This window comes from Ornithodoros turicata, chromosome 1 (genome assembly GCF_037126465.1).
Source record: "Ornithodoros turicata isolate Travis chromosome 1, ASM3712646v1, whole genome shotgun sequence".
In the NCBI taxonomy this organism is placed as follows: domain Eukaryota; kingdom Metazoa; phylum Arthropoda; class Arachnida; order Ixodida; family Argasidae; genus Ornithodoros; species Ornithodoros turicata.
Genome location: NC_088201.1, coordinates 190,405,675 through 190,423,438, shown reverse-complemented (window position 1 = coordinate 190,423,438; position 17,764 = coordinate 190,405,675). Strand labels below are relative to the sequence as shown.

At 48.6% G+C, this 17,764-nt stretch overlaps 17 non-coding genes and 1 pseudogene across 17 annotated transcripts; all 18 read right to left on the bottom strand.

The window, feature by feature from the left end:
* Positions 1 to 1,201: 1,201 nt before the first annotated feature.
* On the bottom strand, positions 1,202 to 1,317 carry LOC135379631 (U5 spliceosomal RNA). Its single transcript, XR_010419107.1, has one exon. It is a non-coding gene; the product is annotated as a U5 spliceosomal RNA (small nuclear RNA).
* A 187-nt stretch (positions 1,318 to 1,504) lies between these two features.
* On the bottom strand, positions 1,505 to 1,626 carry LOC135379749 (U5 spliceosomal RNA). Its single transcript, XR_010419207.1, has one exon. It is a non-coding gene; the product is annotated as a U5 spliceosomal RNA (small nuclear RNA).
* A 187-nt stretch (positions 1,627 to 1,813) lies between these two features.
* Positions 1,814 to 1,935, bottom strand: LOC135379747 (U5 spliceosomal RNA). Its single transcript, XR_010419205.1, has one exon. It is a non-coding gene; the product is annotated as a U5 spliceosomal RNA (small nuclear RNA).
* Positions 1,936 to 2,122: 187 nt separating this feature from the next.
* LOC135379746 (U5 spliceosomal RNA) lies at positions 2,123 to 2,244 on the bottom strand. The gene has a single exon (XR_010419204.1). It is a non-coding gene; the product is annotated as a U5 spliceosomal RNA (small nuclear RNA).
* A 187-nt stretch (positions 2,245 to 2,431) lies between these two features.
* Positions 2,432 to 2,553, bottom strand: LOC135379745 (U5 spliceosomal RNA). The gene has a single exon (XR_010419203.1). It is a non-coding gene; the product is annotated as a U5 spliceosomal RNA (small nuclear RNA).
* A 187-nt stretch (positions 2,554 to 2,740) lies between these two features.
* Positions 2,741 to 2,862, bottom strand: LOC135379744 (U5 spliceosomal RNA). Its single transcript, XR_010419202.1, has one exon. It is a non-coding gene; the product is annotated as a U5 spliceosomal RNA (small nuclear RNA).
* A 187-nt stretch (positions 2,863 to 3,049) lies between these two features.
* LOC135379743 (U5 spliceosomal RNA) lies at positions 3,050 to 3,171 on the bottom strand. The gene has a single exon (XR_010419201.1). It is a non-coding gene; the product is annotated as a U5 spliceosomal RNA (small nuclear RNA).
* A 187-nt stretch (positions 3,172 to 3,358) lies between these two features.
* Positions 3,359 to 3,480, bottom strand: LOC135379741 (U5 spliceosomal RNA). The gene has a single exon (XR_010419199.1). It is a non-coding gene; the product is annotated as a U5 spliceosomal RNA (small nuclear RNA).
* A 187-nt stretch (positions 3,481 to 3,667) lies between these two features.
* Positions 3,668 to 3,789, bottom strand: LOC135379740 (U5 spliceosomal RNA). Its single transcript, XR_010419198.1, has one exon. It is a non-coding gene; the product is annotated as a U5 spliceosomal RNA (small nuclear RNA).
* Positions 3,790 to 3,976: 187 nt separating this feature from the next.
* LOC135379739 (U5 spliceosomal RNA) lies at positions 3,977 to 4,098 on the bottom strand. Its single transcript, XR_010419197.1, has one exon. It is a non-coding gene; the product is annotated as a U5 spliceosomal RNA (small nuclear RNA).
* A 187-nt stretch (positions 4,099 to 4,285) lies between these two features.
* Positions 4,286 to 4,407, bottom strand: LOC135379738 (U5 spliceosomal RNA). The gene has a single exon (XR_010419196.1). It is a non-coding gene; the product is annotated as a U5 spliceosomal RNA (small nuclear RNA).
* Positions 4,408 to 7,001: 2,594 nt separating this feature from the next.
* LOC135379737 (U5 spliceosomal RNA) lies at positions 7,002 to 7,123 on the bottom strand. Its single transcript, XR_010419195.1, has one exon. It is a non-coding gene; the product is annotated as a U5 spliceosomal RNA (small nuclear RNA).
* Positions 7,124 to 7,310: 187 nt separating this feature from the next.
* Positions 7,311 to 7,432, bottom strand: LOC135379735 (U5 spliceosomal RNA). The gene has a single exon (XR_010419193.1). It is a non-coding gene; the product is annotated as a U5 spliceosomal RNA (small nuclear RNA).
* Positions 7,433 to 7,619: 187 nt separating this feature from the next.
* LOC135379521 (U5 spliceosomal RNA) lies at positions 7,620 to 7,741 on the bottom strand. The gene has a single exon (XR_010419007.1). It is a non-coding gene; the product is annotated as a U5 spliceosomal RNA (small nuclear RNA).
* A 187-nt stretch (positions 7,742 to 7,928) lies between these two features.
* LOC135379734 (U5 spliceosomal RNA) lies at positions 7,929 to 8,050 on the bottom strand. Its single transcript, XR_010419192.1, has one exon. It is a non-coding gene; the product is annotated as a U5 spliceosomal RNA (small nuclear RNA).
* A 187-nt stretch (positions 8,051 to 8,237) lies between these two features.
* LOC135379636 (U5 spliceosomal RNA) lies at positions 8,238 to 8,351 on the bottom strand (annotated as a pseudogene).
* Positions 8,352 to 11,430: 3,079 nt separating this feature from the next.
* Positions 11,431 to 11,552, bottom strand: LOC135379733 (U5 spliceosomal RNA). Its single transcript, XR_010419191.1, has one exon. It is a non-coding gene; the product is annotated as a U5 spliceosomal RNA (small nuclear RNA).
* A 187-nt stretch (positions 11,553 to 11,739) lies between these two features.
* On the bottom strand, positions 11,740 to 11,861 carry LOC135379732 (U5 spliceosomal RNA). The gene has a single exon (XR_010419190.1). It is a non-coding gene; the product is annotated as a U5 spliceosomal RNA (small nuclear RNA).
* Positions 11,862 to 17,764: the final 5,903 nt, after the last annotated feature.

Sequence of the window (17,764 nt, the reverse complement as noted above, 5' to 3'; positions counted from 1 at the left end):
GAATCGGTGGAGGCATGGGGTCTCTTCTGAGCGTGAACGATTACGGCACACCCTTCGGACGAAACAGGTAGAGCACGGTGCTCGTCCTCCTCCGCGTCTTCGTCGATTATTAGTGGCACATCCGAGACATCACTGCCACTCACGGAGTTGGTGTCATTCGGGTCGTTTCCCTGAAAGGACGAAACATCGCCGGGAGGAACGGGCCGGGGATCGACAATCGGGCACTCCGCAGTGGCGGGAGCCACATCTTTCATCTGGCCAGCAACCTGGCCCTCAACAACCTGGCACTCCGCAGTGGCGGGGGCCTCGTTATCATTGACAACAGAGGGCGCAGTGGCGTCCTCCATAAGCGCATCTTCATCAGTCAGAGTCACCTCCCGACGGAGTTCCTGACGGAGGTCCAGGGGAAGGTCATCTCCGCCATCCTGTTCAACCAGGACGGTGTTCTCCGTGGCCACACTAGCGTACGTAGACACCCGACAGCGGGTAGTCCAGTGATCCGCCCCACATTTCTTGCAACGTTCCTCACACGATGCAGCCTCATGGCCGTATGCCCCGCATCGACGACACCGCGGAGTAGTACAGTCTACAGCGAAATGGCCTTCCTGGCTACATCGACGGCACAACTTCCGCATACCTGAATACAGGCATGTTGCTTGGAAGCCTCTGACCGTAAAAAAGTTCGGCACTTCCTTGGCTACCTCCATAAGTACCTTGCGAGCACCCGTCTCCACTGTCGGATACTCCCGATACTTTTCACGGTGAGATTTAATCACCCTACCGTACCTGGATAGAACATTGTCGAGGTCATCGTCAGGTAACTCCGTAGGAAGATGAAGCACCGTAATGACCTTGATGGAAGAGGCCATTGACACCAGGGGATAGTCCTTGTTCATTATAGTCAAGGAGCCCAGCACACGTAGTACGTCCACAGCCCGCATTGTGTGGACTGTTATGAAAAACCGTCCTGGACTGGGGGGTCGGACCGACCGGAGTTCTCGCAGCGGAATCGCAGAAAGCACGGCATCCATGACATGCTTGACTCTTACTGTTGGGTCAGTATGCAAGAAGAAGGACATGTCCTGACGAAGTTGCGCCGCCAACTCCCGTGGGAACCCTCCGGAACCCATCTCGGGGCGTTGCGACGCAATAATAACGGGTAAAGGCTGAGAAAATTGGCACAAAAGGTAAATTTAACGGAGCAGTGGAAGATAAACACTGCCGAACAAACGTCGTCGTCGTCGATCTTTTTCTCCACGGTGATCTTTAGTAAAAGGCGAAAGATCAATACGCGGATTTGAAGGGAGACCAGAGCATATGTCCTAAATTTTCAACGTTCGCCGACGCCCTATTTCAAACATATGAGAGGCAAAGTGGTGGAGTCCTGCCTCTCTCTTTCTTTCTTTTCCTCTATTTGTTTTATCTGTTTCGGGCAGGGGATGTGGCTGGTCAGGACACGTCCTAGCTGGACGCATGTTTTCTCTTTGAATTGAATGATGTAGCCTTCCCCAAACGGGTTAGGCCTATCAAAAATTGTCTAGAAGCTCATTGTGTTGTCCCCCTCCACGGTGATCTTTAGTAAAAGGCGAAAGATCAATACGCGGATTTGAAGGGAGACCAGAGCATATGTCCTAAATTTTCAACGTTCGCCGACGCCCTATTTCAAACATATGAGAGGCAAAGTGGTGGAGTCCTGCCTCTCTCTTTCTTTCTTTTCCTCTATTTGTTTTTTCTGTTTTGGGCAGGGGGTGTGGCTGGTCAGGACACGTCCGACCTGGACGCATGTTTTCTCTTTGAATTGAATGATGTAGCCTTCCCCAAACGGGTTAGGCCTATCAAAAATTGTCTAGAAGCTCATTGTGTTGTCCCCCTCCACGGTGATCTTTAGTAAAAGGCGAAAGATCAATACGCGGATTTGAAGGGAGACCAGAGCATATGTCCTAAATTTTCAACGTTCGCCGACGCCCTATTTCAAACATATGAGAGGCAAAGTGGTGGAGTCCTGCCTCTCTCTTTCTTTCTTTTCCTCTATTTGTTTTTTCTGTTTTGGGCAGGGGGTGTGGCTGGTCAGGACACGTCCTAGCTGGACGCATGTTTTCTCTTTGAATTGAATGATGTAGCCTTCCCCAAACGGGTTAGGCCTATCAAAAATTGTCTAGAAGCTCATTGTGTTGTCCCCCTCCACGGTGATCTTTAGTAAAAGGCGAAAGATCAATACGCGGATTTGAAGGGAGACCAGAGCATATGTCCTAAATTTTCAACGTTCGCCGACGCCCTATTTCAAACATATGAGAGGCAAAGTGGTGGAGTCCTGCCTCTCTCTTTCTTTCTTTTCCTCTATTTGTTTTTTCTGTTTTGGGCAGGGGGTGTGGCTGGTCAGGACACGTCCTAGCTGGACGCATGTTTTCTCTTTGAATTGAATGATGTAGCCTTCCCCAAACGGGTTAGGCCTATCAAAAATTGTCTAGAAGCTCATTGTGTTGTCCCCCTCCACGGTGATCTTTAGTAAAAGGCGAAAGATCAATACGCGGATTTGAAGGGAGACCAGAGCATATGTCCTAAATTTTCAACGTTCGCCGACGCCCTATTTCAAACATATGAGAGGCAAAGTGGTGGAGTCCTGCCTCTCTCTTTCTTTCTTTTCCTCTATTTGTTTTTTCTGTTTTGGGCAGGGGGTGTGGCTGGTCAGGACACGTCCGACCTGGACGCATGTTTTCTCTTTGAATTGAATGATGTAGCCTTCCCCAAACGGGTTAGGCCTATCAAAAATTGTCTAGAAGCTCATTGTGTTGTCCCCCTCCACGGTGATCTTTAGTAAAAGGCGAAAGATCAATACGCGGATTTGAAGGGAGACCAGAGCATATGTCCTAAATTTTCAACGTTCGCCGACGCCCTATTTCAAACATATGAGAGGCAAAGTGGTGGAGTCCTGCCTCTCTCTTTCTTTCTTTTCCTCTATTTGTTTTTTCTGTTTTGGGCAGGGGGTGTGGCTGGTCAGGACACGTCCGACCTGGACGCATGTTTTCTCTTTGAATTGAATGATGTAGCCTTCCCCAAACGGGTTAGGCCTATCAAAAATTGTCTAGAAGCTCATTGTGTTGTCCCCCTCCACGGTGATCTTTAGTAAAAGGCGAAAGATCAATACGCGGATTTGAAGGGAGACCAGAGCATATGTCCTAAATTTTCAACGTTCGCCGACGCCCTATTTCAAACATATGAGAGGCAAAGTGGTGGAGTCCTGCCTCTCTCTTTCTTTCTTTTCCTCTATTTGTTTTTTCTGTTTTGGGCAGGGGGTGTGGCTGGTCAGGACACGTCCGACCTGGACGCATGTTTTCTCTTTGAATTGAATGATGTAGCCTTCCCCAAACGGGTTAGGCCTATCAAAAATTGTCTAGAAGCTCATTGTGTTGTCCCCCTCCACGGTGATCTTTAGTAAAAGGCGAAAGATCAATACGCGGATTTGAAGGGAGACCAGAGCATATGTCCTAAATTTTCAACGTTCGCCGACGCCCTATTTCAAACATATGAGAGGCAAAGTGGTGGAGTCCTGCCTCTCTCTTTCTTTCTTTTCCTCTATTTGTTTTATCTGTTTTGGGCAGGGGATGTGGCTGGTCAGGACACGTCCTAGCTGGACGCATGTTTTCTCTTTGAATTGAATGATGTAGCCTTCCCCAAACGGGTTAGGCCTATCAAAAATTGTCTAGAAGCTCATTGTGTTGTCCCCCTCCACGGTGATCTTTAGTAAAAGGCGAAAGATCAATACGCGGATTTGAAGGGAGACCAGAGCATATGTCCTAAATTTTCAACGTTCGCCGACGCCCTATTTCAAACATATGAGAGGCAAAGTGGTGGAGTCCTGCCTCTCTCTTTCTTTCTTTTCCTCTATTTGTTTTTTCTGTTTTGGGCAGGGGGTGTGGCTGGTCAGGACACATCCGACCTGGACGCATGTTTTCTCTTTGAATTGAATGATGTAGCCTTCCCCAAACGGGTTAGGCCTATCAAAAATTGTCTAGAAGCTCATTGTGTTGTCCCCCTCCACGGTGATCTTTAGTAAAAGGCGAAAGATCAATACGCGGATTTGAAGGGAGACCAGAGCATATGTCCTAAATTTTCAACGTTCGCCGACGCCCTATTTCAAACATATGAGAGGCAAAGTGGTGGAGTCCTGCCTCTCTCTTTCTTTCTTTTCCTCTATTTGTTTTATCTGTTTCGGGCAGGGGATGTGGCTGGTCAGGACACGTCCTAGCTGGACGCATGTTTTCTCTTTGAATTGAATGATGTAGCCTTCCCCAAACGGGTTAGGCCTATCAAAAATTGTCTAGAAGCTCATTGTGTTGTCCCCCTCCACGGTGATCTTTAGTAAAAGGCGAAAGATCAATACGCGGATTTGAAGGGAGACCAGAGCATATGTCCTAAATTTTCAACGTTCGCCGACGCCCTATTTCAAACATATGAGAGGCAAAGTGGTGGAGTCCTGCCTCTCTCTTTCTTTCTTTTCCTCTATTTGTTTTTTCTGTTTTGGGCAGGGGGTGTGGCTGGTCAGGACACGTCCGACCTGGACGCATGTTTTCTCTTTGAATTGAATGATGTAGCCTTCCCCAAACGGGTTAGGCCTATCAAAAATTGTCTAGAAGCTCATTGTGTTGTCCCCCTCCACGGTGATCTTTAGTAAATGAGTATTTAATGAGTAAACTGTACCCTACAAATGTCTACAACGTCAAAGCATCGTCAAAATCTTCACACGGGAAACATGACACCAGGACATGCAGTAGGCCTGCTCACGCAGAGCACCCGAGAAAAACTGAAAAAAATGTACCAGACTAAGTACAAAATGCACACACACAAGAATGCACGACGCCTACTTCCCCATACTTAATCTACAAGTGCCTAAAGTGTAGTAAACATGAATTCAAACTAAACAGCGCATAATATGCATGAGTAAAGAGAAGAAACAACAGGTACACCGTGACTCGGTCCGATCTGTGAAGCGCTTAAAGTTTTATCACAATGTGTCCATTCACGAGGACGAAGATGTCACAGTGACTTCTCCATCGACGGCGGAAGGCGTCTCTGCCAAGCGACTTGAGCTCAGCCTGCAGCTGTGATTTTAGGGCGAGTCGGGTAGACATCATTAGTGTCACAAGGTCCGCTGGCAGACCCCCATACACACATCTTGTCCTTGCGCACCAGAGCTGGAAGCAGATCTCCGCTACAAGAAGTATGAACGCGGGCTGCTTTCTCGACGGCACCGGCACCGGGTACAGGAACCTCACAGTGTCGTAGCAGATACCAGGCAGTTGATAAATAGCTGCCACCCTGCGCCACATGGCAGCTGCATTCAGGCAGTCATAGAACACGTGGCGGTGACTTTCTACCTCACCACACACCACACATACGTCCGTTCGGGACAAACCGAAACGGCGGAGTCTCTCCCGTACCGGTAAGATCTCGTGAGAGATTTGCCACAGCACATCCACTCTCCGGCCTTCAATCAGACGGGATGGTATGTTGCGCCGGTTCACTTGGGGTTGAGGACCCTGCACCGGGAAAGACGCCTCGCAAAGGGCTTCATAGAGCTGTCGGACTGACCAGGTTGTAAAGTCTGTGTCCGGGAGGAGCTGGCGAAGTCGCACCGCATACCGTTTCATTATCAAATAAAAAGTCATTAGCCTCTCGGTGTGGGGTCTTGTGTTATCATATGACCCACCGAAATCTCTGATGGATGTACCCAGGAAGAAGACGGCAAGGTCGTGGGATATATGCGTTCGGTCTCGCAGAATGGCAAAGAGAGAGGCCAGACCCAGCGCTGCGCAGAGGAGCCGAACGTCCGGGAACCGCCATCCGCCCATTTCTGCCGGCCTCATCATGAGCGCTCTCTGAACTCGTTCGGGACGTCCACTCCAAAAGAACCTGAAGGTGAGGCTATTGGCTCGTCGAGCGGTAGCTGTAGAAGGCTGGAAAGCTGTTCCAAAATACCAGAAGTGCGAACACAGGTGGCGCGAAACGACTTCTGCTCGCTCTCGAAAGTCGAGGACAACGTGGGACAGGGACTCGATCCGGCGAGTTGTGTCCCGTAACGCCAGCTCCCAATTTCTAGTAAGAGGCCCTCTTTGGTTAAAGTGAATGCCCAGGATACGGCAGGAGTCCTTCACCGGTATCCCATAAGCATCGCTATACGGGAATTCAGTGCCAATGGGTAGGATGGCCGACTTCCTCTCGTTTATCTTCGCACCAGAAGCACGGCTGTACTTGTCGAGACAAGCCATGACTTGCATGACCGCGTCTGGCGACGGCACGCACACCGTCAAGTCGTCCGCGTAAGCAAACAACGTGGGGAAGCGATGACTTCCTGGGACTGGCAAGCGAGGTAGATGACAGTCCTTGGACAACATTGTAATGGCTACCTCGAATACCAATACATAAAGAAGCGGAGAGAGGGGGCAACCTTGTCGGACTCCCGATTTCACTTCAATGGACGACGATGGCTTGCCATTGACGAGTACCCTGCTTTCTGCTTCCGTGTAGAGGACACGAACGAAGCGTTGGAAGCGCTCGCCGAGTCCCGTTCGACGGAGAACGTAGAAGAGGAATTCGTGACAAACCCGGTCGAACGCCTTTTCCTGGTCGAACGACACCATGAGAGCTGAAGACCGACGATCAGCTACCCAGTAGAAGATGTCGCGCAGGGCGAAAAGATGTTGTTGAACGCTTCTACCGGGAACTGCACACGCTTGGGCGGGAGAGATGATCGAGTCCAACATCTTTAGTAAAAGGCGAAAGATCAATACGCGGATTTGAAGGGAGACCAGAGCATATGTCCTAAATTTTCAACGTTCGCCGACGCCCTATTTCAAACATATGAGAGGCAAAGTGGTGGAGTCCTGCCTCTCTCTTTCTTTCTTTTCCTCTATTTGTTTTATCTGTTTTGGGCAGGGGATGTGGCTGGTCAGGACACGTCCTAGCTGGACGCATGTTTTCTCTTTGAATTGAATGATGTAGCCTTCCCCAAACGGGTTAGGCCTATCAAAAATTGTCTAGAAGCTCATTGTGTTGTCCCCCTCCACGGTGATCTTTAGTAAAAGGCGAAAGATCAATACGCGGATTTGAAGGGAGACCAGAGCATATGTCCTAAATTTTCAACGTTCGCCGACGCCCTATTTCAAACATATGAGAGGCAAAGTGGTGGAGTCCTGCCTCTCTCTTTCTTTCTTTTCCTCTATTTGTTTTTTCTGTTTTGGGCAGGGGGTGTGGCTGGTCAGGACACGTCCGACCTGGACGCATGTTTTCTCTTTGAATTGAATGATGTAGCCTTCCCCAAACGGGTTAGGCCTATCAAAAATTGTCTAGAAGCTCATTGTGTTGTCCCCCTCCACGGTGATCTTTAGTAAAAGGCGAAAGATCAATACGCGGATTTGAAGGGAGACCAGAGCATATGTCCTAAATTTTCAACGTTCGCCGACGCCCTATTTCAAACATATGAGAGGCAAAGTGGTGGAGTCCTGCCTCTCTCTTTCTTTCTTTTCCTCTATTTGTTTTATCTGTTTTAGGCAGGGGGTGTGGCTGGTCAGGACACGTCCTAGCTGGACGCATGTTTTCTCTTTGAATTGAATGATGTAGCCTTCCCCAAACGGGTTAGGGCTATCAAAAATTGTCTAGAAGCTCATTGTGTTGTCCCCCTCCACGGTGATCTTTAGTAAAAGGCGAAAGATCAATACGCGGATTTGAAGGGAGACCAGAGCATATGTCCTAAATTTTCAACGTTCGCCGACGCCCTATTTCAAACATATGAGAGGCAAAGTGGTGGAGTCCTGCCTCTCTCTTTCTTTCTTTTCCTCTATTTGTTTTTTCTGTTTTGGGCAGGGGGTGTGGCTGGTCAGGACACGTCCTAGCTGGACGCATGTTTTCTCTTTGAATTGAATGATGTAGCCTTCCCCAAACGGGTTAGGCCTATCAAAAATTGTCTAGAAGCTCATTGTGTTGTCCCCCTCCACGGTGATCTTTAGTAAAAGGCGAAAGATCAATACGCGGATTTGAAGGGAGACCAGAGCATATGTCCTAAATTTTCAACGTTCGCCGACGCCCTATTTCAAACATATGAGAGGCAAAGTGGTGGAGTCCTGCCTCTCTCTTTCTTTCTTTTCCTCTATTTGTTTTTTCTGTTTTGGGCAGGGGGTGTGGCTGGTCAGGACACGTCCTAGCTGGACGCATGTTTTCTCTTTGAATTGAATGATGTAGCCTTCCCCAAACGGGTTAGGCCTATCAAAAATTGTCTAGAAGCTCATTGTGTTGTCCCCCTCCACGGTGATCTTTAGTAAAAGGCGAAAGTTTATTGGGAAAAGTGCACCAAATTTGCATCCTATTTACAACACATGTACATCTTATTTACATCATATTTACACATACACCATATACATCATATTTACACATACACCATATACATCATATTTACATATACACCATATACATCATATTTACATATACACCACACTAGACCGGCTCAGGAGCAGCTCCTACTCAACGATGCACGATGCACACTCTAATTCTCGCAATTCATGCACTTGAAAGATTTAAAACTTGACAACTATTCTGCCGTTTGATCTCACAAACAATAGCCAATGACCCTTCCACCTTTTCTTGAAAGCACTCACTTCCATAGAGTCCAGTTCTCGCTGTATTTTCTCCCTCAAGTGCAACCGGATGTTAAAGAGTGAGGTCCTCAGGCACACATCACCACCACCATACACTCGCCTGTTTCGGGAGCGCCAGATCTCATGCTTGACCTCACCCATGAGAAGTGCGAAAGATGGGGCTCGATTAGCAGCCACTGGCAGAGGGTCTGAATAGAGCACAGTGTCGTACTCTATGCGAGGTACGCGAAATACGGTGGCTACTTTCCGCCACAACGCCGCTGCCAACACGCATTCATAGAAAACGTGTCTGTGGTTTTCTAGTCCATTGCAGACCCCGCACAGATTTGAACGAACAAAATGGAATCGGAAGAGCCTCGTTTTCACTGAAAGGACATTATGGGACAGTTCCCAGGCCAGGTCTGCACGGTCTCCGTCAAGAACGTTAGCCACTACCAGTCTTCGGTGTTGTCTTTCTTGCACTGGATTATCTGGCATTTTGCACCTTTTGTACAGCTCTTCATAGACTTGCTTTGTCGACAAGTATGGCAGGGTCCCTTCTGGCAGAAAACGCTGCAGAATTCGCGCGTACCTGGCTACCTCTGCATAGAATGGGGTGGGTTTCTCCGCCTTCGGTCTTGTGTTGTCAAGCGTCTCTCCAAACAGTCGTGCCTCTGTCCCCATGGCATACAGCATGATAGGTTTTGCTATGTGTTCATCTTCTTGTAGGGTCTTTCCTATCTGTACAATTGAGAGGGCCAAAGACTTGAGTCTGACGTCTTGCACTTGGAATCCACCGCCTTCCAACGGACCCTGGATCACCCCTCTTTTGACTTTTTCAGGCTTCCCCTGCCAAAACAATGACATGATGGTGCGGGTCAGTTGCTTCGCCGTCTTCTTATTGGGAGGAAAGCCTGTGCCCAAGTACCAGATCTTTGACGTCATTGTCTTCTGTATGATGTCAGCTCTTTCTGCGTAGCTCATTTGCTGTCCATTGTAATCGTCTCGAATACGCTCAAGTTCTTTTCGGACTTTCTTCCAGGATTCGTCGGACGGTCCTCGCATGTCGAACTGGACTCCCAACAGCTTCGCTCCTTGGACAACTGGTACTCCGGCTATCTCTTGCTGCAGCGTCTGACGATGTACCGGTAGGATGGTTGACTTTTCTTTGTTCAGTCTTGCCCCTGATGCTTTCGTGTAGAGCTCCATGATCTGTAGCGCCTCTTGAACTGCGCGTTCTTCCGTTGTACAGATGGTCACATCATCAGCGTAGGCAAAGATTGTCGGTCTTCCCAAGATGCCTGGAAGCGGTACCCGTGCAATCCTCGGACTTGACGCCAGCTTAAGCAACAAAGGCTCTATGCACAGCACGTACAACAGCGGTGATAGTGGGCATCCCTGTCGAACTCCTGATCTCACGTGGAAAACTTGCGTGGTCTTCCCATTCACTTCAATGGCACTAATGGCTTCTCTGTACAGCAGTTCTACGTATCTAAGAAACTTTTCTGGGAGTCCCATTCTTGTTAAAATATAGAACATGTACCGGTGGCTTACGAGGTCAAAGGCCTTTTCCTGGTCAAAGCTCATCAATAACATGGCGAGGTCTTTCTCTTTTGTTACAGCACACAAGTCTCGCAGGGCGCTCAGGTGCGTCTGAATTCCTCTCCCTGGAACCGCACATGCCTGCACCGGTGACACTAAAGCTTGCATGGCCTGCGCCAGTCGCATCTGCAGAACCTTCGCAACGATTTTGTAGTCTGTGTTCATTATCGTGAGCGGTCGCCATGCCTTTAAGTCATTTGCTCGACTCACGTTCTTGCACAGCAACTTCACTATTCCGAGCCTCATTGTCGAAGGGAAAACACCATTCTCTAGACTCCCGTTCAGTATATCGGTGAAGACTTTCCCCAGCTGTGGCCAAAAGGTTTTGTAAAATTCCGACGGCAACCCGTCGGAACCCGGGCTTTTCCCTGCAGATAGCTGTCGGAGAGCTGCTGTCAACTCAGCGGTTGTGATTTCCTTTCCCAACAGTTCCGCACCATTTTCCAACCTCGGGATCGTCTGTGCTATCTCCTCCCAGAGGCCTTCATCAACGTCTTTGTACCGGTAAAGTTCTTCGTAAAAGTGAATGCAAATGTCCTCAATTTCTTCCTGTGACGTCCTTTCGATCCCCTCTCTGTCCAGGAGTGTATGCATTCCTTGGGGTTTGCTGCGCAACTTGTTGGTGATCAGCTGTCGACTTGTCTGCCCCTTCATCTCTCCACTGTCCCAATCTCTTTTTACCAACAGGGCTCCCAAGTCACTCTGCAGTTCTCTGTACGTTTCTTGTTGAGCGACTGTTTCGAGTCCGGTGCTTCTCAGGTATCGCAGTCCCCATCGTATGGACCAAATGGCGTGTTTCTTTTCGACAGCTCTTTTCCTCCCCCATTTTTGAAAAATCGTCTTAACCTCTGCTTTGGTCTCGTCCCACCAATCCAATGTGATGCTCCTTTCTTTAACTTTCCCTTCCAAATATGTCTTCACTTCTTCCACCGCTTCTTTATCTTTTAACAAATTGACATTGACAAATTGAAAGGCGAAAGATCAATACGCGGATTTGAAGGGAGACCAGAGCATATGTCCTAAATTTTCAACGTTCGCCGACGCCCTATTTCAAACATATGAGAGGCAAAGTGGTGGAGTCCTGCCTCTCTCTTTCTTTCTTTTCCTCTATTTGTTTTTTCTGTTTTGGGCAGGGGGTGTGGCTGGTCAGGACACGTCCTAGCTGGACGCATGTTTTCTCTTTGAATTGAATGATGTAGCCTTCCCCAAACGGGTTAGGCCTATCAAAAATTGTCTAGAAGCTCATTGTGTTGTCCCCCTCCACGGTGATCTTTAGTAAAAGGCGAAAGATCAATACGCGGATTTGAAGGGAGACCAGAGCATATGTCCTAAATTTTCAACGTTCGCCGACGCCCTATTTCAAACATATGAGAGGCAAAGTGGTGGAGTCCTGCCTCTCTCTTTCTTTCTTTTCCTCTATTTGTTTTTTCTGTTTTGGGCAGGGGGTGTGGCTGGTCAGGACACGTCCTAGCTGGACGCATGTTTTCTCTTTGAATTGAATGATGTAGCCTTCCCCAAACGGGTTAGGCCTATCAAAAATTGTCTAGAAGCTCATTGTGTTGTCCCCCTCCACGGTGATCTTTAGTAAAAGGCGAAAGATCAATACGCGGATTTGAAGGGAGACCAGAGCATATGTCCTAAATTTTCAACGTTCGCCGACGCCCTATTTCAAACATATGAGAGGCAAAGTGGTGGAGTCCTGCCTCTCTCTTTCTTTCTTTTCCTCTATTTGTTTTTTCTGTTTTGGGCAGGGGGTGTGGCTGGTCAGGACACGTCCTAGCTGGACGCATGTTTTCTCTTTGAATTGAATGATGTAGCCTTCCCCAAACGGGTTAGGCCTATCAAAAATTGTCTAGAAGCTCATTGTGTTGTCCCCCTCCACGGTGATCTTTAGTAAAAGGCGAAGTTTATTGTCAAAAACCAATTCACTGCTCCTACCTAGGCAGGGCCACAACACACATGCACAACCAATCCCATTTTGTCCAACAATATGTATCGTTACAATAACAACAATCCCACACGATAACAATATGTACCATTACAATAACAGCAATATGCAATGGTACATATACAATAACAATAACAATATACGACAATACCAATATGTTACATACTCCACTGAGTGCAGATCCCCGCTCCTGTCCCCACCGGACTCACCACCTGCTCTCTTTCAATTGCTCAGCAGGCTCTCCCTCAAAACTTAATGAAGAGTTTCCCTCTCTGTACGAACATTAATTTCTGGTAGTTTTTCCAGCGCCTTTTGAAAGCGTCCTCCCCCAATATTTCATACTCCAATTGCATCTTTCTATGCAGAGAAAGTCGAACATAAAAAGTGACCACCCTGAGTGACTCGTTCGTCCCTCCATACATTTTCCGATTTCTGGACGCCCAAAGTTGATATTTGATTTCATTTAAGAGCACGCAGAAAGACGGTATCCGACCTCTACTCACTGGAACCGGATCAAAGATCTGCACAGTGCTATATTCAATTCCAGGCAGCGCAAACAGATCTGCCATCTTGCGCCACATCGCACTCGCGAGCACACAGTCATAAAATATGTGCTTATGGTTTTCTGTCTGCCCACACATGGCACACTCGTTGGTTGCCCGGAAGCGAAACCTGCACAACCTCGTAGCCACCGGCAGCACGTTGTGTGACATCTCCCAGGCGAGGTCAGCACGTCCATCGTCTACCCACGACGACAGCAGCAGACCTCTCGTGGAAGCTATCTGTGTGTGGACTTCGTCCCTCTTACACGCATAGAATAAACTTTCATACAACTTTTTAGTTGTCATGTGCCTGATCTCGCTCCCCCCAACACCTGCAAGGAGGCGCACATATTTTGCTAGTTCCACATAAAACGGTGCCGGCGACTCCGCCCTGGGCAGGCGATGATTAACACGCTCTCCAAAGAGCGTACACAAAGTTCCCATGCTGTACAAAGCTAAGGGCTTGGCGATATGATCATCCTCCTCTAACACTCTACACGTCTGAGCAATCGCCAACGCTACACACATGATTTTGATATTGAATATATTGAGCCCACCACACTCTGGGGGTGCCTGAACAACGGCCCGCTTAATCTTTTCCGGGCGACCCTGCCACAGCACAGCCATCGTTGCTTGCGTCAACCTCCTTTCCACAATTCTGGAGGGAAGGTTGCACGTACCCGCGTACCAGATGACCGAACACATTTCGGTCCGAATCAAGTCCCGTCTGCCTCTGTATCCCAGGGGACTATTTTGCTGCTGATCTTTGATGCCTTCTAGGCTTTTTCGAATAGTCCTCCATGTCTTTTGTGCTACGCCGCTTGCAGTGAAAACAATACCGAGCACCTTTAGCTCATCTACCACTGGTATGCCAGCTATTTGGCTTTCTGAACCTGAGTAGTTCACTCGGAGCACAGCTGACTTGGACTTGTTGAGTTTTGCCCCTGAACCAGCTCCATATGTGTCCATAAGTCTCAATGCCGCTCCCACGGCGCCCGGGGATGTCGTGCACAAAGTCATGTCGTCGGCATAGGCAAACAATGTTGCCTGGCCCGAACTACCCGGTACAGGTGCCCGCGGGATCGCCTCACTGCTCGCTAGAAGCCTCACCAAGGGCTCCAGGGCCAAAGCATACAACAGGGGTGACAGTGGGCACCCCTGCCGCACTCCGGACCTGACTGGAAAGCTTCTACTGGGCTTACCATTAATTTCCACGGCGCTGCTTATATCCCTGTACAACAGACCAACGTAGGATATGAACAAACCCGGCAGCCCTATCCGCTGCAGCACGTGAAATATGTAATCATGGCTGACTCGATCAAAGGCTTTCTCCTGGTCAAAACTGACCAGGAGAAGCGTCCCCTGTATTTTCTGATAATATGTCAACATGTCACGTAACGCCCCTAGATGTGTCTGTGCAGACCTGCCCTTAACAGCTGAAGCCTGCGCTGGTGATAGCAGGACGTCCATAGCCTGACTCAATTTAAGCTGTATCGCTTTCGCAAGTATTTTATAGTCCGTGTTGAGCAGGGTGACTGGTCGCCAAGCCCCTACCTCTCGCTTCCTTGTTTCGTCCTTACACAATAATTTTATAAGTCCAACTCTGAGGGACTGTGGTAACTGACCCTCCCGTACACAAAGATTGTAAACCTTGGTCAATGGTTCTGCAAGCTCCCCCCAAAACACCCGATAGAATTCTGGTGGAAGACCGTCAATTCCCGGGCTTTTACGCAAGCGCAAAGCTTTCATTGCTTCCGTAAATTCCTGAACTGTAAACTCGGTTTCAAAGATAGCCTTCCCTTCTTCCAACAACGGTATGTGCTTGTCTAGTATTTCCCATGCCTCTTTGTCCACTTCTTTATGGTCATACAAATTTGAATAAAAATTGACACACACATCCTCTATATCTTCCTGTGTGTGTCTTAATACCCCATCCGGACCTTCCACTTCTTGCATATTGACCGACCGCGGCCTAACTTTGACCGTATTCAGTTCTCTCGACGATGGAGCTACCTGCCCACTATAACTCGGCTGCCGTAATGGCTGTGAAGATTTAAGTAGAAGGACACCTAAGTCCTCTTGCAATTCACGATAGGCTTCCAACTGAGCTGCAGTTTCGAGACCCAATCCTCGAAGATTCCGCAACCCCCATCGTATGGCGTAAATCATCTCTCTCCTTTCTTGAGCCCGTTTCCTGCCCCATTTTTGAAAAGCGCGAATTATTCGGTCTTTGACACTCTCCCACCAGTCTGTGGAGTGCACGCCTTCACTCTTCTTTACTCTAATTATATTCGTTATATCATTCACAACGTCCTCATCATTCAAGAGCGTAGTATTGAGTCGCCAGCGGCTCGGCTGCCTGCCGACACCATTGGCAAACACAAATTCCACTACCAACATGCAATGATCACTCAAGAACATAGTGTCAGTATTGAGCGGTATTACTTCACAATCTACTATGGCACTGGCAAAGTCAGCATGAACATAACAACGGTCAAGGCGTACACTTCTGCCCTGTGCATAGAAGGTGAAACCAACCGTACTGCGATACAGCTGTTCCCATACATCAACAAAACGGTAAGCATTAACCAGACGCCGCAAAGCCTTGGCCTTCCAAGGTCTACTAACTAACGTTCCCCCTTGAGTGTCAGTACATTCGTTAAGAACACAATTGAAGTCACCAATCAAAATACGCTCTCCAGAACCTAGCATATAAGAATCTAGCGAGTCGAAGTACGCGTTCCGCTCTTGATTGTCAACTGGTGCATACGCATTTACAATTTTATACACCTTTCCATGATACGCAATGTCTACAACTATAACCCGACCTTGGTCGTCTCTCACGTACTGCTTGATCTCCCCGCGGAAAGCTGGAGAAAAAGCTATCGTCACACCCCTCGCATTCCACGCTCCAAAACTATGGACCGCAAAAAGACCGGTGTTTCTTTCAAAATTTTTAGCGTCCCCAAGACAAAAGAAATGTGTTTCTTGTAAACACACAACATGAACGTCCAGTTTCTGCATCACAGACCTCAGTAATTGTTGCTTTTTCTGCATCCTCAACCCCCGGACATTCAGTGTTGCTAGTCTAAGCACAGACATGACAACAACAATGGAAAGAAACACATTTTCTCTCACCGAAGACCGTATTGTGGTCTTGAAAGTCACTTGGCATTTTTGGTTTTCTTGCTGGCGCCTCTACCTCGCTGCGGAAGAGAGCCCAACCGTCCCGGGAGCACGTGAGCCCCTTTCAAGTCCCCTTCAGATGAAGACGCTGTTGTAGACGAAAGGGGTCTCTTGACACCGGCTATTAAGCCAGAGAACTCGCCCTTGCCCTCAGCGTCGACCATCTCAGAGTCCTGACTTCCCACATCATCCTGAGCGATGTTGACTGCCACCTGGTCCCCCGTTGTTGATTTCGCAGACGAGCTGTCCTGCGATTCCAGCGTGTCCCTGACCTGGTCATCATTCTTAGTTGCATCGCTGCTAGCATCGACGCCCACCTCCTCGGGCACGGCTTTCAACGAGCCCTCCCGACTCACAACATCAAGAGGCTGGCTCTTCTTCGCTTCCTCATTAGCTTGAGCCGCTTCCTCTTCCACATTAGCCTGAGTGGCTTCCTCTTCCACATGAGCATGAGTCACATCCTGTGTAGAGCTCTCCGCCGCTGCCTCTGTCCAGTCTAATACCTTGCCTCCATCCACGGCAACATCAGTCACCATGGCGTCTTCGATAATCTCCACCGTCTTCTCCTGTTGACCTGTCACGCTGGCGTACGACTCCATCGTGCAGGCCGACGTTGCATGGTCACTCCCGCACTTTTTGCATGGCGCCGAGCATTCCCTAGCCAAGTGCCCATATTCACTGCACCTCCCACAGTACTCCGTCCTGCAATTGAAGGAAAAATGCCCAGCCTGCCCCCAACGACGGCATGTCTTGCGCATCCCGGCGTATACGCACATGGTTTGGAAACCATCGATGACCACGAAATTTGGGACCTCTCGGTCCATGATCATGACGACACGTCGGCTGCCCCGTTCAATTGTTGGCGCCTCTTGGAAATAATCCCTCTTCACCGTTATTACTTGGCCAAACTTCCTAAATTCAGCTTCTACTTCCTCATCAGGCACTTCAACTGGCAGAAAATGCAGTGAAATTGTCTTGGTGTTCCTTTCGCAAGGAACCAACGTGAAGCTTCGTCCCTTCACCTCCAACGTCCCTTTGGCTTCTAGGGCCTCCGCCGCCTTCCTCGTCCACACTGAGATGGCAAATTTACCGTGTCCAAATGGGTTAATCCCCCTCGATGCCTGAACTCCGACATTCTTTAGCATGCTCTGTAGCACATCACTCATGCGGATATCCCGGTCCGCCTCCAAGAAAAAACTGAACTCACGGTTCGCTCGGTGTTGGGCTGCCATCTTCCACGGTGGGCCCAGGAAGAGGCTCCCCACTTCTGGAGTGAATATTACCCTGTTTTCAATGAAAATTTGTCCAAAATAAGCCAGGAGCGATGGAGCCAAACGTCTGTTCGATACTTCGTCGTCGTCGTCGAAAGGAAGGCGAAAGATCAATACGCGGATTTGAAGGGAGACCAGAGCGTATGTCCTGAACTTTCAACGTTCGTCGATGCCCTATTCAAAACATTTGAGAGGCAAAGTGGTGGAGTCCCGTCTCTCTCTCTTTCTTTTCCTTTATTTGTTTGACTTGTTTGGGGGGTCCGGGTGTAGCCGGTCAGGACACATCCGACCTGGACGCATCTTCTCTCTTTGATTTTTTTGAATTTTGTTTTCTTTCTTTTCCTCTATTTCTTTTATCTGTTTTGGGCAGGGGGTGTGGCCGGTCAGGACACGTCCTAGCTGGACGCATGTTTTCTCTTTGAATTGAATGATGTAGCCTTCCCCAAACGGGTTAGGCCTATCAAAAATTGTCTAGAAGCTCATTGTGCTGTCCCCCTCCACGGTGATCTTTAGTAAATGTTTATTGAAAGAGTAAACAAAGACCTAAAGCCTAGTCCAAAGATAGCAAAAACCCGCATGCACAAAGGA